A 15914-nucleotide genomic window follows, 5' to 3' on the forward strand; every position below is an offset into this window, starting at 1 on the left:
AAGGGTCATAGTCTCGTGTTTCCCACACATAGACTTTAATTGGGCAGGCCAAATATATTTGCATACATTTGAGCAATCTATGCTTAAATTTTTTTTATCCATGCAAGAAAACAACGTTCCATCTGTGATCGTTTAACTGGTGGACTGCCCTCGCTCTTCCTCTCGCGTCTACTGTCAATCACACAAGCTTTGCAGGACAAGAGAGACGCTCTCGGGTATTACATCCATCCAGTAGATCCGCCGATTCTGATGCGGCCGCTCCTTTTTAATGAGCCTCTTATGCCGTTGTTTTGTACAAACTTGTGAGTGCACCTGGTTGTTGCGAGGTCATTCGATGCACATTTGTTTTGATTGGCTTCATAATTACTAACAAGCTTCCATCACACGTGGCTCGCCTCCTGTTATGACAGCTAAATCCTGGGCGATAAAAAAAAAAAGCCTAATAAAAAAAGCCTAAACGAGAGCTGTGCTTTTTGGACGACTTTATGAAGCACATCGCTGATTAAGAAGGCACGTACTGTTGCCAGAAGAGAGAAAACACAAAGGAGAGAGAGACAGAAAGGTGAGGCAAGCCAGTGTGCCTGCATTAAGGTGGACAATCGATGCAACGCAGTGTGATGTAGGCAATACCGACACATGTGTGAAAGACAGATCACACCCATCCTTCATACTTGCATAAAGGGCACTCTTCTCCCTGTAATGCTGTGCTTACTCGCCCTGTCTTTACCCATTGTGTGTGAAAGATGAACACTGACTAACAGCTATATTCCAGGCCTGTCTCATCGTGCCGATCCAATGCAGGTTTTTACATTAAAACAGGAATTTGGAAAGAGTGCTGACGCTGTAGATTATGCCTGTATGAAAAAGTGCAAAGTGTGGAAGAGACAAGAAACAGAGAGTGAGTGTAAGAGAGATGTTGTCTGGCCGTTTGCATAAATCCATGTGCGCGTTTAATTTATCTGTGCTGTGGGGGATTACATTACCTTTTAGCAGTAAGAGCAATATGTCGCTTATGAACACCATGTGTCCGTCTACCCTGTGTACATGGGAAACATTTATTAGATCTCGCCTGTTGAGAGCGAAGACTGCACCACATGCAGGTCTGTCGTTGTTTGAAACGGACCAAAACTGAGTTTGCCAGCTTTGCTGTTCGTGAGCATGTGAGAGTTCGCTCCTGCTGTGAGGCAGTCTATACTATACCTGATGCAAACCACACACACACTCACACACCGCTGGATGTTTCTCGGTTTGGTGAGGTTGATTATTGTTTTTTATTAGGAGCAGATGCATTGGCGGGGGAACGGGTCTGGCCCAGCTTCGAGGCAGCTTCAAATATGATCCGCTTGACTTAGGACAGAAAGTAGTATGTTTCGCATGAGGTTAGCACCTTCAGTTAACCCGGCCTCAATATTGGGTCATTTTATGCCCCTTTGGTCCAACTAAATGGTACCTTATAAGATGGAAGGGAGCAAATGACAGTCTTGTGTGGGAGTCCACAAAAGAGCTTTTAACCAACACAGACAGAAAAACAACAATATGGATCAACAGGTCAATAATTATTTTACTTATGACAGGGATGAGTAGTTAAGCCTTTATTACAGAGCAAGAACTGAGGAAGGTTTAAATTTCAACAGAGCATGAGAGTATGGCTTTGTTGAAGATTTATATTTAACCTATTATAAATAATTACTCGCTTCATTCGAGCAGCAGGTAAACCTCTTCTGTATATGTGATAAGTGTTGGAAACCCACCCCATAATTTGAGCACGTAAGTCATCTTAAGTACACCGTAAGCCTCCGTCCCTCACCACATTCCTGTGCCACCCAGACTCCAAATTACTGTAAACTAAACCAAAGCCACACCATGGCAACGGAAGGGTGTCAATTTGGACAGGAAAGAATTTATTTGAACGTGACTCGAGTTTCTCTGGCTTAGCTCCCTGGTGGGGATGTGTAGAGGGTCTGTCTCTGGTTACTCTGTCCCTTGACGTATACGCCACATGCACCCCAAACAATGGCTGATTCATCCGTCTCTCTCTGTCCGCCGGCAGCGAACGCCTGGGGAAGCCGCCGGTAGTGAGAAGCAACCTCACGCTTCTCAGAAGGAATATTACGTACATGTGCAAATAAAGGAAGAGAATAAGCGATTAATTTCATATGCACGTATTTGTTCCACCAGATCAGAGAGAAATATATGTTTTTTTTATCCTATTTGAATTGTGCCATAAATTGCCACTTCCTGTCCAAAGCCACAATATTTCTATGCTCAGCCATCCACAAAACCACTCATGGAAGAGACATTTCAAACACTTTGGGCCCATTACCTTGCCCAAGGATACTTTGACATGCAGCAGTGGGGGGATTCGTATATCGAACCACCAACCAATGGACAACTGGATGACCCGCTCTACTTCCTGATCCACAGTCGCCCCTAATATCTTGCATGACTGTATTTTAAATTGACTAACATTGCGTGGCACAATTCAAAGAGGAACAAAACAATTATTAGGGTTACCGGGAGGGGGAACTTAACCTCACTATACTCACCCTATTAATCAGATCAAGAATCGGCCAGACGAGACCAATTCAAAAATATCCAAAACAATTCCAGTGAATTTTACTTCAAACTACGTCAAAACGAAAAACTGCAATTTAATAGAATCAGTCATTTGTACTGGCAGATACCCAGTTCGATTAATGCGTGCTAACTTAGATTTATATATGAGCTTCACCTCCAGTCTCCCTCTGAGTACCTGGTGTGACCTTAGCTGACTGATTCTTATCAGTCTCACATTTCTGCGTCTGCGCTCTCAGAAATATTTGGGAGGCCCTGCGGTCGAGCTACGGTCTGAAATGTCATGCCCTTCAAATGGGCAAACCGGCTCAGTTTGTTGTTTCTTCTGCACACCCTACTAGCATGACACACATATGTGCGCCCCGAAGTTGTGTTTTTACTTAGGCAGCATAGAGACGTAATTGATTCACAGCATCTTGCGTGGACACAAACTGTAGGTTCTGTAGAAGCCGGGGCACCTCGCTCAGGTCACACGCCAGAATAATAAACCCACAGTGGGGTGATGTGTGTGAACCCTGTTGGACAGTCCCCTTTTTCTCTATTCTTCCCTCCCTTGATTTCTCCTCCCGAGCCCAGCGCCGGAGAGCGGAGGTGATGATGGGCCCCAGAGTTCCCCAGTAGGCCTCTCTTACTGGTCCCACTCTGAATGGGTGTCTGTTCCCTGACATCTCCGTCTCTCATCACCACCCCATCAATCCCCTGCCTCTGTAACCATCCCCGCAGAGACAGGGCTCCACTTTGTCCCGAAACAACCCACCCCACTTCCCCAGTAGTCCCTGTGCCTCATAGCCCCCTACTGTGCGTGGGGCGTGACAGCTACCTGACAGCAGAGGCCCCTAAATGACAGAAATTTTAGCCAAAGCCCCTCTCTATCCTCCCAATACATCAAAACACCATTCCTGGAAGCACCGGCATCCCCCAATATAACCAAATACCGCGTGTCTGTCCAAGAGTGAGAGACCATCCCCCGCTCTGCATATCCATAATGGAGCCCCTCTACCCTGCTTTCATCCACATCAAGGTCCCCTGACCTAGTAAACGCCTGCAGGATCAAGGTCTCCTCGGGGAATTGAGGTGGATGTTATCATAGCATTCCAGCCCATGTGAAAGTATGCCAATTAGCATAGCTGGAGAATGTTGTTTTGCCAGCCTCTTTTTTTTTTTTTTTTTTTTTTTTTTTTACTAAGCCCCCATCCAAACGTCAGCCAGAGCCAATGTGGCAGCCTCCTAGCTGTCACTGGAAATGCCATTGGTGCTGGAATTTGACACTCTCTGTTGCAGCTGCTATTGAGATTTATTGCACAATATGATAGAAATATAAATTCTGCAGTAGGTGGCATGTAACCAATGCTGTCAGTGTCAAATATGAGCGGTATGCCTCAACAACAGTTCCAGTCCTCTGCTTCTGCAATAGCTTTTCCCACCGTTTATTGGCTCCGTGGTGCTCGTGCTCACTATGCAGTGATGTCAGTCGACCGGTGATATGCTTTGATAGTTAATGGATCTGGCTAGGAACACTGAATATACTTCCATTCGTAGCCAAGCAGTATGGCATGATCCAGTAGTGTGAATGTGTGTGTGTGTGCGCCGCTCCTATGTGTATCTAGTCACTTTTTTCTACATTCTCCAGTGCTCACTTGTGCGTTCCAGACAGGTTTATTGGGTGTTTGCGCTGCAGAGTAAACATGAACTCTGAAGCCTGTTTGTATGTTTTTCTGCTGTCTCAACGAGTGAAACGCAGGTAGAATAGTGAAGAAGTGTTGTATTTTTTTCTCCGTACAATCCATGACGGTGTAGGTCAGACATGGTACATTTAAATAAAGCGGCCAGTGTGGTCAGATAATGAAGTCCTTTTAACCCCCGGCAACTCTGGAGTGGAAATCTTTGACCTACTTCACATAACACAGGCTGCACTATAGAAGGAGTGAATGTGAAGTCAGGATGTTTCACACATTGGTTTGTATTCAAGCAGGTTTGAAGCTTTACAACTCGGAAACTGGAGGACTACAGACCAAAGACAGATTCGAAGTTCTGCCCTGAAGGGCTGCGCCACACCCACGACGGCTGCAGTACATGTGGAGGCTCAGAGATGATGCTAAAGGCATGGCTGAAAAATGCAACGACATGTCAGGCTTCAACGCGTCATGGGGCCAGAAAAACTGTGATTGGCTGCTTGTTTTTTTCTCTGCATGAAGAAAATGAAAGAAAGACTCTCATTTAAGTGACAAACATCGAATAAGGTGATAATAAAGTCTCCATGAAAGCAACGAGCCAAAGTGAAATAACATTAAATGAGCGGATGGCTCTATAAATGTAATCTGTGTGTGCAGCTAACTGTCGATCTGTTTCACAAAGTAAACAGAAGAATGTACACACGGTTACTGCGAGGAATATAAAGCACAATATTGTGCGATCATATATAACGCATGCATGCGGAGCTGCTGAGGGGATATTAATGAGTGAAATCTGTCGCTCAGGTGTAAATCAAAACCGACGCTGTCATTAAATATGACGGGCCTCCCGTTCGGTCCTTTCATCGACTATAAATCCAGCTCGGGCTTCAATAATATTATTCACGATCACAATTACTGCAGCTTAGTGTGCGATTAAAAGAGAATGAGTTGCCGTCTGTTTTGATTAAAGGCATTTTGTGAGGAACGGCTGCTTTTTTTTGTCATTTATGATCGTAAATGAAGAGTCTCTTTAGTTTAGTTTGGACTGTCAGTTGGACAATAAAAGCAATTTTAAGACTTCACGATGAGAATTTTTTTCCTCCGTTTTGTAGTTAAACGATTATTAGACTTGTCACGAAAATAAATGGCAGATTAATGGATGATAAAATGAGACATCGTTGGATCTTACCAGGATTCGGCACTTTTAATCTGCAGAAATACGTTAAACGACAACAGCCATAGTGCGTCTAAGTCTTTGGATTCTGGTCTCCTCCCACACAGATAGAGAAAATATGAAAACTCACAGAAGCTCCTGAATTCGCCTGCTTCTGAATTTAAAGCTAGGGTCTACAATCCTGGAGAGCTAGCAAGAGAGCTAGCAAGATTTGAAAGTGGCACCTTCTCTAAGTTCCACCTTAGGGCCGACTCATTAGCCATTCTAATGGCTAAAAACAACACACAAAGAAGCTAACGTTAGCATTGGGCTAATACGAGCTACAAACGTAGCCAAGTTGGCAAACCTCACATATTTCATGAAAATAACAAATCTCCCTGAAACAAAACAAATAATTACCTGTCCAACAAAAAGAGAGCAACCTCTGCATCACGTTTCAAGCCCTTCACATGCCCCAGTTGTCTCCACCGCTGAAACGCAGCACCAATGTTGACTCTGTCCGACTTCTTTCTTTATCCAGAGCCTTTTTCGTCGCAGCCTTTTCTGCCTCAGGCTTTCTTTTCCTTGCCTTTTTAGCGGAGTGAGCTGTTACGAGTAAGGCTGGCTGCATTTTCTCTGCCATTGTAACCAAATGAACGTCTTCTCCTGCAACTACGTATTTCTGCAGAGTGTGCTGAATATTTCTGGCATCAGTGAAACTTAACGTGTGCACGCGCGGAGGAGGGAGGGACAGAACGAGACATGAAGGCATCTGACCAATCTGTGCTATCCGGGCCGGACGGCACGGATTGGTCAGCTTTTTCTCAGTCCTACAGCTGCCACAGAGGTCCGATTATTTTCGTTCCTTTTTCTGAATACATAATGTATTGACTACTCTCAGGATAGCAGGATCATTTCACCCAGTATAACAAAATGTGTTTCTGAACAACATTACAGACCCTAGCTTTAATCTTAGGACCATCTTGCTGTGAGGTGACTTTGCTCACCACTGAACCACCCGTGGTGCGATCACCTGACCTGTCAGTGATCTAGTCTGAGAAAATCCTGCACATACATTCAGATACTGCAGTAACACCTGAGGACCCACGACGACGAGCCTGAAGCATCACGTCGATGTAATCTCCCTCGCAGGATTCACGCCACATGGAAACAAAACGAAGGAGAGAACATCCCAAACTTTTGACATCATAGCCACCATTTTCTGTTTAGACTGCAGAGATTTTTATTTTAAATGAAGAGGCTCAGATGCTGGAGTTCACTAGACCTCCACTCGACCACACGCTCTAACCTCAAACAATGTGCTGTAACTCAGAAGCATTGTTTGTGACACGAGGCACACTCTTAGCACTGGCACTGGATCCAAACCTGACCACGATACCAAATGCCTTCACTCCCCCCAGAGATACAGTACATGCCTCCGTCCAGTTCCAGCGCGCACTCTTCCGACAGCAAATAACCACTTGAGTGCATTTGCAGCGTACTTCGACTCTCACCAGGAGCACTTCTTCTCCTCCACTTTCCGATGAATACTCCTCCGGTAGGCGGAATAAAAACAGGCATTCCCATCTCACAGGGCTTTAATGTGTTATTGTAGACAAACCTTCCCATAAATTTAATTTCTTGGCAGAACGAGTTGTAACTAAAAAGGAACCCCCACTTTTAGTGTTTTTATTTTCAGTGCCTGACAAACAGTTCTGACTTGGCGGGGGTAAGTCATTATGTCCAGTAGCCAGGAGGGGGGCTGGAAGGGGTTGGAGAAAGATGTCGGGTGAGCGCGTGTGTTTGCCGTTTCAGGGTGGAATAGCGGCGTCACTAGCCAGAGAGTGCTGCGGTCCAACAAGAATGTGATACAACTGCTCTGCTCTCTCTATAAATCAACGGGGCTAGCTGGTTTGGACCGCATGTGAGCATTTTGTGAGTCCGCATCCTAATGATTTATTTGTAACACCACAACTAAGTGTTTCAGAATGAGATCATCGTCTTAAATATCTACATCTCCATCATTCAGTTTCACACGCGTCGGCTCCGATCTCCGGCAGGTAAACAGCGGTGTGTCGTACGCGTCTGGGTTTCCATTCATTCTGGCCTTCTGATTCCCCGGGGACCTGTGGGTTTAGTGTAGCTTCCTGGCCTCTCTAGTTCTGCTGGTGGAGGGATATATGATCGGATAGGTTGTGGTGTGGCAGTTTCGGGTGTTTGTGTTTCTGCGCAGACTGCTGCACTGTTTTTGTTCCCTACAAAAGTGTGATTTGGCCCCGGGCCGTCACGAGCTACTGGTTTCAAGTGGGACGTTGGTTTGGATTGCAGCGCGATCTTGATTTAGGATCTTGATGCTTCCTGCAGATTCACCATACACACAAACAGTTCATCGTACGACTGGATATGTGGATCCGCTATATATCAATCAAGGATTGCTTGTTTTGACGTGCGCGTCGGGCTGATTTGCGAGCCGATCAAACGTGATCGTTGTCGCTGGAGGATAAACAGAACGCCGAGGTTATCGTCTGGATTGCAGTGAAGTGAAGAAAGCACAAATAAATTAGCCTGAATGGAAAAACACATAAAAAAAACAATTCTTGTGCTGTTTGTGTCCTCATGTTAACTTTGCTTTTTGTCTTTATGGCTTAGATTCATAGCCATGATCATTATCCATCTATCATTTGTTTTATAGCTCTCAGAATGTATTCAAACAGCCTATGATAATGTCAAATAATGTGAAAACATCACCTCCCTCGTGGGATACATCAGCATGATCTCATAACCCTGCAGCAAAGCTCGGACTGATTACCTCTGTGGAAACTTCTTTTGCCCTGAGGGTGAATAATAAAGCTTTTTATCATAACACACATGGATTGGCTTTAAAAAAAATATGAGAATATTTGATAATGGGACCAAAAGAATTGCCTGAAGTCGTTGTAATCTTCCTTTCTTATCGATCGGCAGCCCCTCAGTCTTCATATTTTGATCCTTGTCCTCAATGTGTTTACAATTATGTTTGTAAGCTTTAAAGAAATATGGTATTTTGTGCAGTGGAGCAGCGTTACAGACTTGCGGGTCACGACTAGGTCTTGGAACGGGGTGTAAGTGATGCAGGTGGGACCGCAGGAACACCAGGCTCCTAGCCTCAGATGAATAATAATTCAGGAAAAAAAAAAGCTGGATTCTGACCTAATTAGAAACAGGAATAACAATGTGTCATACTGATTTAGTCATGGTTTCAGCGAGTTAAAGGACTGGGATCATCCAGTTATATCTCAGTCCAACCTTGGGATCACTTTAAGGGGATTTTGTTTTTCGTCATGGCTCCTGTTCAGGTCGACACTCTTCAAAATGCTCTTGTGACATTGATTTATAAGGGACGCAACTACGAGCCAATGCCCTGAGTGGCCCTCAGTGTAGACAGTGTGTTAGGTTGTGCACACGTGATGTAGATGTTTGGCTACTAACATCTCTGCTGTTACTTTTGTCTTATTAGTTCCTAAACCTGTTGCCGGGACAGCACTTTGTTTGCTCTGGGCTCTGTGTGTGTGTGTGTGTGTGCGTGCGTGCGCGTGTGTGTGTGCGTGCGTGCGCGTGTGTGTGTGTGTGCCAGAAAGAAATGTGGAATAAATCAAGGAAGTTGCTCTGTGAGCTACAGTCTGCTTTTCATTGCCCCGCTAAATCTGCTTTCTCTAATCAACTTTCATATAAACCTGTGACTAAAACCAACCATCACAGGGGTGTCTGGGTTTACATGACGGCCAAACTTCACCTCTAATACTCAAAACCCCGAAGAGCTTGCTCCTTTTCCTCGTCGCGTCAGTTTCAGTATGTATTAATTTTCAGACGTGGTCTGAAGTTGTGAAACAGCGGTAATCTCGCGTGTCTCTGCCAGCGCAGGCCTCCCAGTTTAGATGTGGCCACTGTTTGACGTTCGAGAGCACCTACAGCACCGTGGAAATTGGGGTGACATCCATAAAAATCACGGCTACTTTTTGTAACTGAACTAGATAACTCAACAAATAGAGGTTTATCGGATTCATTTTCAGCAACACATCGTTTGTGCGGTTTAATGTTTCCACTCAGCTCGCTGTCAGACGATGAAAAGTGGATGTCCAACAAAGTGTCACTTGTGTTTTTCGCGTATCACGTCAGACTGCGTAACTCGATCCTTGTAAGCGTGCAGAGACGGTTTTGCATGAAAGTGGAAACCGTCTCGGGAATACAACGGCCTGATGGGCCATTAGATCTGGCTGCTTCGCCGCAGCTCTCTCCTTGTCCATGTTTCACTTTTCTCAAACAAGGAATTCTGCCAAGACAAATGTTTCAAGTGCATTGAGAGTATCTCAGATAACAATACTGCGAGGCTTCACAGATCCACCGACATGGAACAGGTTTCCGTTCCGGTGTGCGCGTCGGATTTTGAGCTATTTGGAGGATTTCAGCTAAAAATAAATTGGTTTGAATTTTGAGAATTGGTTCCCAGCTGTTACCAAAAAATAGGAGGTTGTCCTTGATCTAGTGGACGAAATGACCTGAAATTTAAATCCTAGTTTGTTTGTTTTTTGCCTTGATGGTATTTTATCACAGTACTACAAAGGTAGACGATGATGTGTCGGCTCCTGCAGGAAACAACGGATGAACTTGGGCGCTTTGCTTGGATCTTCCACGTGTTTGTAACAGAAGATGGCATTTGCAAGAACAAACCGTAGTTACTGGATGTATCTTATTGTGGAGCATTATCATGGTCACCAGTGCTGGAGATGAAACATGTATATACTGACCACCTTTACCTTGACTTGTAGTGTGATCTGTGACATTTTCCACAGGTTGGATGGAGAAGATGACGATGGCTTGCTTGTCTTGCATGTAATCGTCTTCTGTGACCTCTTTTCAATGATAGTTGGCCGTTGTTTCTTTTTTGGATGAAAGCAAACATCTTTAATAACACTATGAAAGGTTTCAGGTAAGTAATCAAGTCGCCATCTTGCTGCTACTGTTTTCTTCCATTGTGCACTGGACAACGCCCTTGGCTGATGATCCTGATTACAAAATGGCGGCTAGCTCGCTCGATTGTACTTTGGTTCCAGGAATTCTGAATGGTGGAAAAAGGGAGACAAGGTTTCCTGGAGCCGATCAGCGCTCGGGGATCGTTTTTCACTTTTGAGACTGAAGTTATCACATTCTTTAGAGGAGCGATCGGCAGCGTCCCACATTTCTGCCCTTATATCAGCACAGAGAGCACAATCACCGGAAAAAGACAAGAACAAGGTCGTCGATGCTGATATCTATACACCACGAGCAGAAGTGTGGTATTTCAGATGTCAGAAGTTCAGTATTGTCACTTAGAAGTTGCAAGGTGAGACGGACGAGATACATCCTTCATGTGGAAACCACATGGCTCCACCGGTCGTGTAAAAGAAGTCCGACTGACCGTCCAGACGCCGTGACGAAGACAAATTGATATTTCCCACAAAAGACCTGCTGATTGCTGCGGATGACTGAGAGAAGCAAGGCTGCGATCGAGTGATGAACGTGCAAGAAACCAGCTGAGCAAACACCTTCTCACATATCAGGCCAAAATTCATCTCATAGGTCACATAAGCACTCATCAATAACCATCTTGTAACCGCTGACACTGTTTTCTAACATGAATCCACCGTTAAAGATACGCGTTAACCAAGCTAGTGAATCCCTGTCGGGTAAATCAGCGCAAATGCAACTTGTTGTGACACATGTTGTCCACCGGTACATGGATAAATGGCAAAATCTGAAAGAAGTGGTCAGGTAACTTTTAAGGGGTGAATCCTCAGTGGATGTAAGGAGGAGGTTTTGGTTAATTTTTCTGACACATCACAGCTACATCTCTACATTTACCAGCAAAATATCTGTAGAAAAATAAACAACAGTGCACATCACAGGTCCTTCATGCAAAACACGAGGTATGTTCATGTTCCGAAAATAAAACTGGCGCTTCTTTTTTTTCATTTATCTAATTTAAAATGTTTCCCTTTTTTTTTAATATTGTAGAATTTCAAAGATCTCTACCCGATGTGTCACTCCGTCCCGTCATTGTCATCGGTCCTGACATCGCGTGTACGGTTGCCCCGACTTCATCAGACATCAAAGACAGGATGTCAGTCACTGGGGCCTGCTCATTTTCAGACTTCCCACATTGTTGTTTCCGACATAAATAGCTGAGAGAACATCGAGATCAAACTTTGGGCCTCTCGGTTAAACAAATCGCTTGTGGAAAAAAAAAACTGTGAAAAATGCAAGCAGAGGTCCGAGGGGTAGTTCTCTATCTCGTGTTTTACTTTTCCCATACCAATGAGGCAATTGGCCGCCGCTTTTTTTGGTTCCACTAAGAGATAATTAAAACTTTCCCAGGGAGTCAGTAGAATGAGATATGTTCTGTTGATTGTGGCAGCCGGCACACAGAAAGCAAGTAAAACTGAGATCTTGTTGACACATATGGTTTATTTCTCTGTGGCCGTGAGCTGTAAATCACTTCCACTTCGTCAGCCCTTCTCTGGTGTACAGATTACCGTTTATTTTTGTTTGTGTGCATGTAACTGCTGCACCTCTTGCTGCGATACTTATCAGCATTCCTCCTGGCTGCCGTCGGTTGATGTAAGTGTGAATGGCAGAGATAGTGTCGGGGTGTGGGGGTTGAGAAGCCAAGCAGAGAGAGAAGACTGGCTTGTGTGCGTGTGTGTGTGTGAGTGTGTGGTTGTGATAAAATCCTGAAACCAGGAGCACACCACTCGTTCATTTTTGGCAGGAGATCTGCGTCACTGGAGAGGGAGAATAGCAGCCGCAGCAGCAGCAGCGGCGGCACGGCCAACCGTTCTGCCAACCTCTCTGTCTCACTCGCTCCTGGAAACAGGTCTTTTCCACTCTTTATTAGATCTGATTTATACCTTTTGTACAGCATTGAACAACACAGGTTCGTGACATGATGCATGCCTTGGCGCCGAGAGGATGTAGAGCGAGTGCTCCGAGGAGCTAACCAAATAAAAAGTGCTGCAAACAGGCAGCGAAAAAACTAAAGCCTGCACCGACCATACGCTTTTATTACGGTGCCAGAAAACTGTCCGATCCGGCGAGAGACCGTTTCTCATTCAATTACGTGTTCCATGTGTGCGTTCCAAGGCTTCATGCACAGCGGCTTCTGAGCAGGCCCCGATCTTTCACACACATCCTCATCTCCAACACTCAACTCATTGCCTATCAAAACAGGGCTGCGCAGGGTCCGTCTGGCACTCGTGTGTGTGCGGATGTGTGTTTTATATGCATCTGTACACTGTATGTGTGCGCTCGTTGTTTTTTTTAAGGGGTTGCTTCCCAGAGCGTAGGTTCAGGCACGTGCCACGTTGTTAACCCTTTCCACAGTTCAGCGCAGTGCTGCAGGCACTTAACATAGATCTTGTCGAGGTGGAATGTGCGCAGGTGTTTCGCGGCACCCGCGTCATCCATCGGAGCGCCGCGCCATGAGCAGAAGTGCGGGATCGTAGTAAAATCTCAAGAGGATTTCATTTTTTTATTTGGTTCATGAAAAGAATCCTCTGACCTGCACGATTTTGGAGCGTAGCTTTGCCTGTCAAAAATGCTGTTTCCCAAACCATTGTTTTGTGTCTCTAGTTCCAAAAATCAAACATGTTGTCAGGCTTTTTGCCTGAGGTGTACTTTTTGCCAAATGACAGAAGTAGTTGTAGCTCAAAGTGTATGATCTGGAATAAATTATGTCCCATTTTTACGTGACCCTGAGATACTCTCAGTGTGTATTGTGTAACTCTTAACCTGCACAGTGTAGTTTATTGCCTCTTGTGATGGGTGTTGTTCAGCAATTGAGTTGTGCATTGACAGATGCGCCTACGGGATATATTTTTCGAACACAGATGGGAACATTCTGTTCTGTCACGATGTGATCTGGTTAGTTATTTGCACACCATAGCTTGCCATAACCGTACCAAAAAGCAACATGTTTGGCAGAGGAAACTTGCAAACCACTTACCATCTACAAAGTCCTGCTGCGGGACAGATTTGCTGCACTCGATAGACAGTGTGGGAACTTTTTGTGCAGAAAGTGGTCGGGCAGCCAAATGGTCGATTTTTTTTTTAAACGCTGATGTCATGACATTGTTCTGATGGCCCATTATTCTGAAACCCCAGGAGTAACATCTGCACTGAAGTAACAAAGTATTTCAGAGATGTCCCAGTGTACGAATGTTGTTCTCAAGATTTAAGAAAACATGTTTGTTTGGTGCAGACCACAACAAATGTCACATTGTCATTAAACCCACACTAATCGTCAATCATGTCGCAATTATAATATCTGTTGAAATGATCACAATATGGAGTGTTTGACCACATTGTGCAGGTAACACTTCTCATGTAGCCGTAGTAGATCTATAGATGTGTTATGTGTGATGCGGGTGAAGAGACACATAGCTTTTCCCGTTACAGCACTGATAACTGACCCTGTCGGGACCCGAACAAAATGTAGAAATGATGTCAGGGTTTGGGTCGGGTTACGCTACATCTGTTCACTTTTTGCTTTCAAGTTCTTTAAGTGTTATGTCTGTAATCAGAATAAACAGGCACCATGGCAACAACTGCTACACAGGGCAACATAAACTCAGCGCTTCATCTTACATTAACCGTGTCGGGCTCGAGTTGGATTCGGACGGGCTTTGTTACCGCTCTCTCGGACTCCGTCAGGTTCAGAAACCGCGCTCTGCCTGCTCCACCGATCAACAGGTGGCAGTAAAACACCCAGATATGCAGTAATGCGCCAGCAGAGGCAGGAAAGGAGGAGCTGCAAGCTCGATAAACACCGATATAAACAATGCTGGATTGAAAATGCTTAAAAAATTGGGCTTTTCAAATGTTTTATGTGGAAAGAAGTGTACTCAGCAAACATTTGGAGCCGCTAGAATACGTGCAGAGCATTTCATCGACACTGAATCTGAAGAAAACTTTTGTTCATTTGCAGGTGAACTCCCCGGAGCATCTTCCAGGTGGAGCGAAGGTTAGATCCCATCACAAACCCAGACAGAGAGAATTCAGTCTGGCCTGGATCTTAGACTTATTCTTGTTTTCTTTAGCTTTAAATCATTTTTAAGTGAAGTTTACTGTCCTGACTTTACTGTAATCTTTATAGTGTCTGTCATCTTTGATACAACAGTTTATTGTTCTATAGTTACTGTCCGGCCTCAGTGCGTGTCGCTTGCCAAACCTCTTTTCACGGACTCGCTGCTCCACACAAGATAAACTTTTTATATCATTTTATATCACACCGTACTACTATCAGTGTCGGATACTATAACCCATCCCTGCCACTAACGGATACCTGGTTTTGCTGGCGTCCGTTGGTGCTGCCTGTTTACTTTACTTTGTTTGTTTCGTGTCTAAGACTACTGGCTGTAAAGCAGATCGTCCCGCAGGAACGAGAAAAGATTTACCGTTCCGCTTTTTAACGATGGCTGTTCTTGCTCAGCCCTGTTCTAAATCATTACAGTCCCCTCAATAATCGGCACATGCTCATCTCTCCTGCCATGTCCTGCCAAGTGTTTACGACTGCTAAAGATTCCCTGCGTGTGGAGAAGTTGCTTCGAGAGATAAGAGGCACTTGTGACACGAGAGTTGCATTTGGCCACAGAAAACGGGCTCAGGAGGAGTGAGGGGTTCATCAGCGCAAGTAAAGGTTTCACTCATCTTTACAGTCTGCGACGGAGAGCGAGGCAACGCTGCCGCTGCACTTTGATCTCCGCTAATTTTGCTCCGACATCACTAATGGATCAGATAAATCAGACGTTGCAGTTGCTGAAATCTGTACTGTATGATTCCTGTAAATGGCCCGAGGATGACCGAGTTTATTGGCAGCGTCCGGCCACAGCTGCGTAACATATTTTCCCTTTTGTGTCTCGCAGACCCAGTTTTGACCTTCGCCTTGACTGATTTGCAGAAGACCAAGAGCCTCGCAGGTATGAACTGAATCGTCTTGCCCTCCAAAACGTTTGGCTAAAAGATGATTTAATCCCTCACAAACGCAAGCAGCTTACAGCCCCACACACAAACACACACACACTGACACACACACACACACAAACACACACACGCCCCTCTGTCTTGTCTGTCTGGTTGTGGTTAAAAAGCTTGGATATCATTTTAATCCGTAATGCCTCCTCTCTTCGCCTTCCACACTGTGCGAATCCGATGTTGTGATTTTAATTGCTTGCTCTTTGCTTTAATTACATGCAAGACTGCTTCGTTTCTGTGACTCCCATTTTTCCCCCCCACACAGGATCTGGCAGCTTGTTTATGTATGGATTCGGGTTTTATTGGTCTGGACGGTGCTCAAACGATAAGCGAGCAGCCAGCGATCTGTTTTCAGAGCAGCTCAATCAGGCCTGTAAACAGAGCGGGGCTGGGACGCAGACACAATGAAACAGAGACAGAGTCCATTTTTCTGCTGCTTTGATCCACATTACAGGCCCTGCTGGACCGCG

At 45.0% G+C, this 15914-nt stretch overlaps 1 long non-coding RNA gene across 1 annotated transcript in view; it reads left to right on the forward strand.

The window, feature by feature from the left end:
- The window catches only part of LOC115586826 (uncharacterized), a 63295-nt gene that overhangs the window by 32501 nt on the left and 14880 nt on the right, over positions 1 to 15914 (forward strand). The window contains exon 3 of the long non-coding RNA XR_003984917.1: positions 15336 to 15389. This is a non-coding gene — a long non-coding RNA (uncharacterized LOC115586826). The remainder of the gene's footprint in view (positions 1 to 15335; positions 15390 to 15914) is intronic.

The sequence above is a fragment of the Sparus aurata genome, chromosome 8 (genome assembly GCF_900880675.1).
Source record: "Sparus aurata chromosome 8, fSpaAur1.1, whole genome shotgun sequence".
NCBI classification, from domain to species: Eukaryota; Metazoa; Chordata; class Actinopteri; order Spariformes; family Sparidae; genus Sparus; species Sparus aurata.